Source organism: Stegodyphus dumicola, chromosome X2, assembly GCF_044657685.1.
Source record: "Stegodyphus dumicola isolate Sdum_Otavi_A_Nest chromosome X2, ASM4465768v1".
NCBI lineage: Eukaryota > Metazoa > Arthropoda > Arachnida > Araneae > Eresidae > Stegodyphus > Stegodyphus dumicola.
Genome location: NC_140781.1, coordinates 93,723,463 through 93,733,773, shown reverse-complemented (window position 1 = coordinate 93,733,773; position 10,311 = coordinate 93,723,463).

Below are 10,311 nucleotides of genomic sequence, written 5' to 3'. Positions count from 1 at the left end.
CCCCAACCCAGGCATCACGAAAATAGATAAAGAAATAGTTTTCGATGGAAAGGTTCTAACACCAATATTTTTGGAATTGGGACACAGCTTTCTAGTATAATACTTTTTCCTAGGACACAGCTTTCTAGATACGTTTTTTAAAGCCTAATTCTTTAACAATTGCATAAACTTTTTATTACGGTTACAAGTTATTGAAATATCAGATTTATTCAGAAACCAAAGACTCGGTATTTAAAAGTGAAGGAAGGGGAAGATAATTAAATTTTCAGATTATCAAAATAATTAGGTGAAAACACCAAGAAATGTAAACAGAGAAAATACAAATTAAAGTTTGTTCACATTGAACGCAACAACCCATCTTACCAAAATTAATCAAATAATAATTAACTCAAAAGTGTAAAAATAAAACAAAAGTTAAGTTTAAATGAATGAATTAATATCAGTTATGTTTTCTCTAAAAAATTAAATAGGATAAGTTTTCTCCTCGAAAGGTTTTTTAAAGAAAAACATTGCAAATTACCATTACAACTCAAGTGAATGAAATCCTTAGCAATTATAAAAACAATCTTTGAGAACAATCAATAATTTCAAATAAACAAAATTTATATCACTTTGAAATAGAAGCAACAAATTACACGACAATACACGAAGCTCTTCGAAGCCTCAATGCTTAAAGAAACTGAGACAGGAAAATTGAAAGGTAACTCTTAGGATGACCCAAGATAAACTGAACTCGGAGCATGTGAAGTCTCTCATGTCTGCAGTTTATCTTGGGCCACCCGATATGGGCTAGAAATATAGTTGAGAATGCAGATTTTTCACTTTAAAACAGAGAAAAATACGCTATAGTGTAAACTTAGATCTTAAATTTACTAGAATAACAAGATTCTAGACAATTCTCTTCGTATTTAAAGTTTGTTAAAGTGATGGAATGTGTCAATGAAATACGAGAAATGTGATCTCAAAGGGTAGGCGCTGGAAAGTGATCAAGAGAAACCAGAAATCTTATATGAGGAGTATGTTCTCTCGAAAATTACCTATCAGCCGAGCACATCTCGGAAAAAGGATTGACAAAACAACGCAAACGAAAACATCGTCGTAAGCACATCGTGGAAGAATAGAAAGCAAGGAAGATCAAATCATCCCAGTATTCAAACATCGTCGTCCGAAATATCATGGTAAAAAAATAAAGCACCTGCAAATCATCGCATTGCGGTAACATCGTAGACATCGTTTCAGCCTTTAAAAGTTGTAAATATATATTCGAATAATGATCTGTGATGCTAGATCAAATGAGGATTATTTTTATCTACACGTTTTATATTTTTTGAAAACTAATACATGTTTGCTAAAAAAGCAAGAAGGAAACTTAAGCAGTCAAAAATTGAGAAGAAAATTAATGCTACGTGCAACAATTGAAACAGTCATAATCTTATGTAATTTTAAGTACTAAAGTTCATTATTCAATTAGTCTGTTTTATAAAGCTGCAGTGGTAGTTTTTCATAAAAAATATAGTCTAAAAATGATTAGAAAAAAGAGGATAAGTAACTGCCTGTGGTTACCCATACTAAAATTCTTTAATTAATTATCAAACTGTAAAATAATTTTCTTTCACTTATTTTATCTGATATTTTATTTTAGAGTATATTTTTTACCAAAAACTACAATAGATTAAAATTCTATTACTGTTATTCGTTGTATTAATTTTCTACTCATTTTTAGTTTTTGGATGCTTACGTTTCAGTCTCGCTTTTTTAGAAAATATTTATCAATTAATTAAAAAATATGAGATAAGTCGGTAAAAATATTCGGTACTTACGTATTAACGCAACCAGGCCAAAATTCGCATAAATTGCCAAATTTGGCGACCCTACTTACGGCAACCCTACGTGTTATACGTAGTTTTGTGTGAAGATTCACAAAATGTTTCTGGATTTTCGTGCAAATTTTTGTAATTTATGAGAAAATAGCAGTGTACATGGATAAAGTCAAGAGTGTGCGCAATGCCATTTTTGTGCAATTCTGGGATGTTTTTTTAAGTAAAAATAAGTCGACGTGTACATGGTTATGGCGAATACTTTTTTCAATCAGTGCTAAAAGCAATAGCCAAAAGATTTCCGCCGAAAAAATAATTCTGCAACTTATTAAACCCTTCCGGTTTCGAATTTGAATAAGTTGCAGAATTATTTTTTCGGCGGAAATCTTTTAGCTATTGCTTTTAGCACTGATTGAAAACCGTATTCGCCATAACCATGTACACGTCGACTTATTTTTACTTAAAAAAACATCCCAGAATTGCACAATAATGGCATTGCGCACACTCTTGACTTTATCCATGTACACTGCTATTTTCTCATAAATTACCAAAATTTGCACGAAAATGCAGGAAAATTTTGTGAATCTCCACATCCTCTTTTTACAAAACTACGTATAACAGGTAGGGTTGCCGTAAGTAGGGTTCAACTTATTCAAATTCGAAACCGGAAGGGTTTAATTGCTATTTTATATTTCAAAACAAAATAATATAAAAAACTGTATTAAAAATTATCTGTAATTAATAAATGTACATTTTCTTTCTATTCATACTTTTTTACTCAAAGTTACAAATAGCGCCAATCTGGTTGCGATAATATGGAAGTACCAAATATTCCTTTCAAATCATTATGAGCTTCAGATCATTTAGCTTTCAAATCATTATGAGAATATATATTTGGAAATTTTAAAGCCTGAAAAACACGTTTGCAACATTATCATCATTTGCAGGTGCTTTATTTTTTACCACGATAGTTTCGACGACGATATTTTGTAGAACGTTTGCGCCTTGCATTGTTTTCTCCGCCACGTTTTCGTCTGTAATCGAAAATTAGACGCTAAACCGAAAATTCATTAACATGAAATAAAATTAGTTTCCACTGTAAGTGATGAAAAGAAAAGAAAGAATTGAAAAAATAAAGAAAAGTTAGAACAGTTATAAAGGCGAACTAAAAGTTATAAGGTATTTCTCCCGCTTCTCTATCGTGCCTTCGTGGTGTAGTGGTCAGTACACTGAGCCGGTATTTCAGAGGTCCGTGGTTCGATTCCCGGCGAAGACGTTTGCTATTTTTCATCTTTCCGACTTCCAAAAAAAAAAAAAAAAAAAAAATAACCCAATGTCTCTACAAAGTCTAAATTTGAGTCTAAACTTGTTTACCTCGGTCGATTCGAGGTTTCTTGAGTTTTATTGACAGCATGCAAATGCCGTTTCACTTCACGACCTAGATGAAGTGAAGCACATAACAACGGTGGTTTCCAATTTGCAGGTTTTACGAAAAGCATCTCTTACATTTATTTTCAAATGTTTGTGAAACATAGATGTCCTCTAAATGGTCTAAAGAAGTAAAAAAGAAATCTGAGAGTGAAGGGCTCAAATCAGCTTCCAACTATCATGCGAGTTTGAGATATATTATGCTTAGATAAAATGACAGAAAGAAAAAGAATCGTTCTATTTCTCATTTCAATTCTATTTTCAATTTGAAATTTGTTTTCTAAATTTAGGCATGCCTTCTTTTCCCAAAAGCGACGTTTTTAAATCCATTTCGTATGGATTGGATAATATATAGAGTTTCAAATAAAATCTTTTCCTTGAATTCGATGCATCTCGACAGACAATTTTATTTGAATTTTTATTTGCATTTCGGAATGTTTTCTTCTTTTTGTCAGAAAACAATTATAATTTTAAAAAATCCCTATAATACGAGTAGTGCAAAAAAATTGATTTTCCCCCTTTCATTGCTTACAGTTCTCGTAGAAAATATAAATTTAGTGTAATAATCGCAATCAAATATGTTTGGAATTCTTTTAAGAAGGCAGTGTTAATTCTAAAGATAGCTTTTGAATTATGTTTACACAGTAAGCAACGAAACGGTTACTTTCCGTGTTGAAAAGCCTATCAGCTGTTTGAGTTAAATTCAATTTTTTTAGAAGTTTCACTAATTATACGGTCAACACAAATGAATTACTATGGGTTAGATGCATAGATACTTCTTGAAATTCCTTCTTTTATACTTTATAAAAAATAAATGATCTATAAGTTCAGTGCATTATAAATAATGCAATGTAAAAAGCATATTTTATACTTTGTGTTGAGATTCTAATGATGTGACATTTTGATGTTAGAGTTTAACATCATACTCTAAAATTAGGTACCATTTTAACAAAATATGATAATAGTTCGTAACCATCGATTTTTAAACAATTACAGGTTATCTTCTGTTATTACAAGCAGATAGGAAATCGCATCGAGGGAAAACATTAAATTGTAAAATAAATAAAACTGCTAAGCCGATAAAAAAGATACTGAATTTTAAATTTAAATCAGATCAGAGTCGTTTAACTTACAACAGAAAGCGAAAGTAACGTTAAAGTGCTACGGTTATTTCAAGAATTGCTGTTTCTTGAATATTTCATTCCACCCCAAGAAAGACCTGTATAGAGACCCCTGAAAAATGAAACTTTTTTAGAAATATATATTTAATTCTTAGAAAGAAAAAAAGTGGTAAGTGGAAATTCCACTTCTTGATTTAATTCAAAATTGTTAACTTATATTTCCTCTTGAACCAAATAATTGTAGATTACTTTAATTTTCCCGTACGTTATTTCAAATCATTTTTGTAAGCGATTTCAAGTCTGTATGAATTCCTGTTTACCAAATTTCAAAAGAACTTACGGATATGCCATTTTCTTTGTTACAGAAGCTGTTCCTTCTGGAATTAGGAAAAAGAATGCTTTTCTTGTATGTCATTACATGCTTTTCCTCTTAATTGACCCTTCAGATTTTCATGGACAGAGAGTATTGCACCATATCGGTAGTAATAATTACAATCAGAGAAGGATAGAGGTCCACCAGCGCGTGAGCGGTACAAGCGCTCGAATAGTGGTGGTTCGACCTGGGTTCAAATCTCGGCGAATAGGCTGGTAGTGAAATTTCGTGTTTTACACTTACATAACATAAATAAGAGCTAGTTTCTCTTAAAATGTCCACCAGAAATACACCCCTACCTTAGAAAGAGAGCTTTGCATGTTTTGCCATAATCTAAATAATTAAATTCAGGATGATTTAAAAGGTTTACTCACATGCGAGGCCCCTATTACATACTCAAGGGTAGTTATTCAATGTGTCTGTCAGCAAATGAAATTATTTAACATCATTTTCAATGCTGTTCTGATTATAATCATGATCATCCATAATCAGGATGATAATAACAATGATCATTATGGATGATGATGGTCATGATCCTGCCCCTGATTACGGATCCTTGTTATGAAGATTCTGATAATGGCTTGTATAAGTAAAACTTTCTTCGCTGCCAAAACAACCTTCATCTTGGGATCCATACTCGTAACAACTGCATTCCATTATATTATTTCTTCAGTTTCTGTAAAAATCTGAATACGGATTTTTGGATAATTCTGTATATATTAGGTTCAACACTTGAGCAGTACTTTCGTTTTAAATGCGAAATCTCCGTTCCTTTTTGAAATTTTTGCGAATTAAAAAAAAGGGAAAGGAAAAAGACGCAACTAATAATGCAAGAACGTTTGATATGCATTATCAATATGCGGTATTCCTTTTATTTTTTTGTGTCATTTTCATTATAGGCTAGAAAATGAGGTTCGCAGAGAACGTAATATTGCAGATGGGCGTGGTCATGATCAGTGTTAAAGCTCGGAAGTGCGTGGTATTAAAGCTTCTTTTGGAAGGAGGAGGAGATAGCGTGTGTGGTTCCATACGTTGAAAAATGCAAGATGAATTAGTCCCTCACGTGTGCCAGTGAATTTAAACCTGGAATCACGTATCACATTTTCCTTCATATGAATCTGCATCATTATAAAACATTTGGCTGGGAATAGCTAATTAGAGAGCAATATATCTGATATCAATTCCTCAGACGTCCTAAGTCCTGTTTAGCTTTTTAAGACATGTAACACATTATACGCTACTTTTTGCATGAGAATTTATGTAGAACTAGCCAATCACCATAGCATTGCCTTGTTTATAGTCTTAATAACGTAAACGAGAGTGGGATGTCTGACTTGACTGTTACCACAGAATTCTACCTACTAGAATAGTTATTGTTTTAAAAGTGAAAGTAATACATTTATATTAAATTAATCTAATAATTTTAAAAGAAAGTTGAAAGAAATTCAGTTTCAAACACCCACTAGTATTAAGACACACTAGTATGCCAGTGTAAGCAAATATTTAATGTTGTTTTAATTCTTAACAAGATGAACTCTAGTATTAAAGGAAGTAATTTCTGATAAATGTATTTTCTAAAACATGACATAAATAACGAAAAGAAAATGATTTCTCTATATGCTACATCCCGTAATAAAGAATTTAACTCATCATGAAAAAAAAGAGCAACTTGAAAAGAAATTATTTCGATCCAAGCTCAACATTTTCGAAACAATTTCTTTCAAACCGAGGGCAATAATATTTATTCACGTGACAAATGATACTTCAGTTTTCGTAAGAGCTGGTATAAAATAAGATGAAATTGAGTAAGTGACAATCGGTTTTAAATGATCGCTCTTTGGACCTCTTTTTAAATCACTCCCGATGTTAAAAGTTAGGCACCATTGAGAAACAGAGGAAATGAAGACTATCGTAAATTCATTTACTCTAAATAGCAGATAGACTCAAATATCTTTTTAAGTTAAAAGATAAGATAAAAACTGTACCTTAAAAATCACAGCAAATTTAATTTTGTAAAATTACTGAGTTTAGTATTCTCGGAAGAAGCTGCCAATTCTGGATTTTTAGAATTTGTAACTCTAAGTAATAATAATAGTAAGATTAAGAGTGTAATAATAATAAAAAGTAACGGGAATAATAAGAATAATTATAGATAATGATAATAACATTAGTAAACAAAAGCACACTGACTTTCAGATGTTAAGCATACAATGCAAATTAGAAATTTTGGAAAGCGTAGTTGAATTTAATTGGTTGAAAATCATTGCGAATGCGGATGGCAGTATACAAATATCGTGTATGTTACAATCAATTATGAATGATTCCCCGATTATACGAGGAGAAGAAATGTAAGAACGCTGTACGCTGTGTGGTGAATTCGTCACTGGACTAATCAACCTAGGCAATTGCCTGGGTTGATTTGCCCAGCCAGTTTTCCTGGGCCACCGGAGCGGGGTGCTGCGTGGGTGGATATCGTTCTAGTACAGTAGTGTGGCGAAGTAATTTCTGCAAATGCATAGGCGAAATTCTGGTGCTCAGTTCCTGTTTGAACCTTGATTTGTCATAAAATTGCTCTTTCCTGTGACAACTTAATAGGTTTCCTTTACATTACTATTCATCGCTTGGTCACCAAGATGGCCCCAAGAGCACCACTGCCTACGTTTCTACCCATGGTTTCCATCGCCATCTCGACACCTTGTTTCTCTGCAATTTTCATATCGTGTTTTGATTACACATTTTAATTTCGCATAAATGTCTTTTTATGTGGAGCTTTGCGCTTATTTCTTATTACTGCCATCGACCAAGGAACCGACCTAACGATATACTAAAGCTCTTTGAAGCTGTATTCCTAAGCATCGCCAAGGAGTCACGATTCACAACTGGTGTTCAGTTTACTTTTCCATGTGCGAACATTCGTAATTAGGCAATCGCTGAAGACGTGAGCATTCTGCAGAGTTTTAGGAGGTTCATTTAAATGGTTATGCGAAATAGTTAACTTTCGTAGAATAATTTTTATTGGTATACTAGGACTTCTACGGCTGAAAGAAAGTGACTGACAGATAGTGAGCGTTGGTATGCTAGAAAATGAGCTAAGAAAAAACAATTAGTCAAAGGCGGAATCGATGAGACACCTCCATGTTAATCTATGGTTCCATGGTTCCAGAGTCCAACTGATATGGAACCATGTTAATCCATGGTTCCAGAGTCAATTGGTAAGACAATATCTGACGGTATTGTGGGCTGAAGACATCATGATAAGGGACTGTATGTCCGGCTAATCAAGTATATGTATTACATTAACCGCCCAGTCCAGACGGAAAGGTTAACTTACCTTCGTTTCATCTCAAATGAACATCTGAGGTTGACGCAACATTCTGACTGAGTGTGACTGATAAACCGACTTTGATTTGAGAAGGCCGTGAAATGTTGCATGAAACGTTTGCGCTTGCAGCAGCATATGTGTGTATATCACATAATACTTTCCACCCATCAATTCTATCGGCTAAACGCAGGCGTCTTGTTTCTCCTATTGAACGAATTTTTATTGGTAACATGCATTTCGTTCTCCAACTTACATTGCCGACGTAATCACGTGGACGGGATTTAAGAAGACAGCACTTTTTAATATCTGCGGTAAATCTTGGACAGAATTAGTTGTAGCTAAATTAACATTTAAAAGAAAAAATAATATTTATCTGTTAAGGGACATTTTAACAGTTGCTCTTCCCAGTTACACGTGAAACGAAATCCCTTCTTACCAAATTATTACTTCTTTTATGGAATTTTTTCCCTTTCTCATCAAAATTGCACACTCATTTTTCCCGATGGCCCACCACCGGCCGGGCGGTAAAGACGCTGAACACTGGTAGTTCGGTCCGAGGTTCGAATCCCGCGAACGGGCTGGCTGCATGGGTGGTTTCGTGTTTTCTCCATGTGTAACGTGTATACGAGCCAGTTTCCCTTAGAAAGTCCTCCACGAAAGCATCCATCCCTTTAGGCAGATAGCCCTCGTGTGCTTTGCCATAACTGAATAATCCAATCCAATCCATTTTCCCGAACGCTATTATGTTTTCTGCCGTTTCTCAACAATCCCAGTCGAGAGTGATATCTTTATGCTGATATGAATAGAAGACGTTTTCTTATCAGCACTGTGCTTCAGTATTGTATTAAATTCAATTTCGTACCTACGTATTATTCCGTCGACTATGAAACTGTCCCTAAGCAGTGCGATTTAGCTCTAATTATGTATAAGTGTGACATCACAACACATAATATCTGCGTTTTCGTCTGATGTAAAAACCGATTGATTCTTCATAAGTAACCTTTTTTATGAAGTTAACTGTTGTTTTTATATTTTTGCTTGAATTTTGAAAAAAAAAAAAAAAAAAAAAAAAAAACCCATTCGTTCATTGGCCTAACGAAAATGCAGAAATCAACGAAAACCTTTTTACTAAGTATGAGCAGCGCTGGCGGGATTTTCCTCCGATTTAGTATATATTTCGTCGCAGCCAACGTTTACGGTCGGCAGGGCAATACGTAGTTTATATCCAGTTTAACGGAGTGCTATTTAGCTTCTATGTTAAATAAATCTCCTTCCTGCTATGCCATTGAAATAATGAAAAATCGTGGTAAGATTTCCCGTCGCCCTCATGGAGTAGTATTTCGACTACATAAAAAACATGTATGGTAATTTAGCCTTCACGATGAAAGGCTAGAAAATGGATCATTTCTTTCAGGAATTAAAAAAATTACAAAGTACCTGCAAGAATCCAGAGAAAATGAGATTCTTGTTTCTCTAGAAAGGGGAAAAACTACAGACTATGTCTCTAAGGGCATTGTCGCATTCAGTTATCCATTTAACCATTCGTAACGTATGAAGTGGAAAATAGAGGAAAATTAATAGTTAGGCTATTTGAATATGACAAAGCACAATGGGGTTATCCGCCTAAGGGGAAGATCGCCTCCGTGGAGGACTGCCTACGACAAACTATCTCGTATTCATTTTACGTATCATGAAAACAAATAATGCAGCCAGCCAGGTTGCTTGAGTTCAAACATGGGTCCGAAATAACAGTATTTAGCCGTCTTAACCACTCAGGCACTGGTGGGGCCAGAGAAAAGGTTGAAGCAAGAAGGAAAAATGATCTCTGTTCGGTGAAAATCGGTAACATCGGAAACTGCAATAATTAATATTACATTAATGTTTAGGAAAGAAATGCAACAAAGATACAAATTCAAAATGTATAAAATAATAAAGATTTATAAGTGAGATTTTACAGGAAAAATTAAACATAAGTTTATGTGTCTGTTCTTAGAAAAACGGCGGACTGAAAAAACATTCAGTTTGGAGAACAATGTTTAAACATTGCTCTGATTTAACTTACTTTTTACTCTTGAGAACTGAATTTATTGCTTCGTCATAAAACGGTGAAGGCCTGAACTCATAAAACGGGGAGAGTTCGCACACTTAGATTTGCATACAGGAGATACTTGCTTGAAGGATAATAAGCCTTGGAATGATACAAAATAAGATTACATTTTGCTTCAAAATTTTCTCAATTTCATGGTAAAA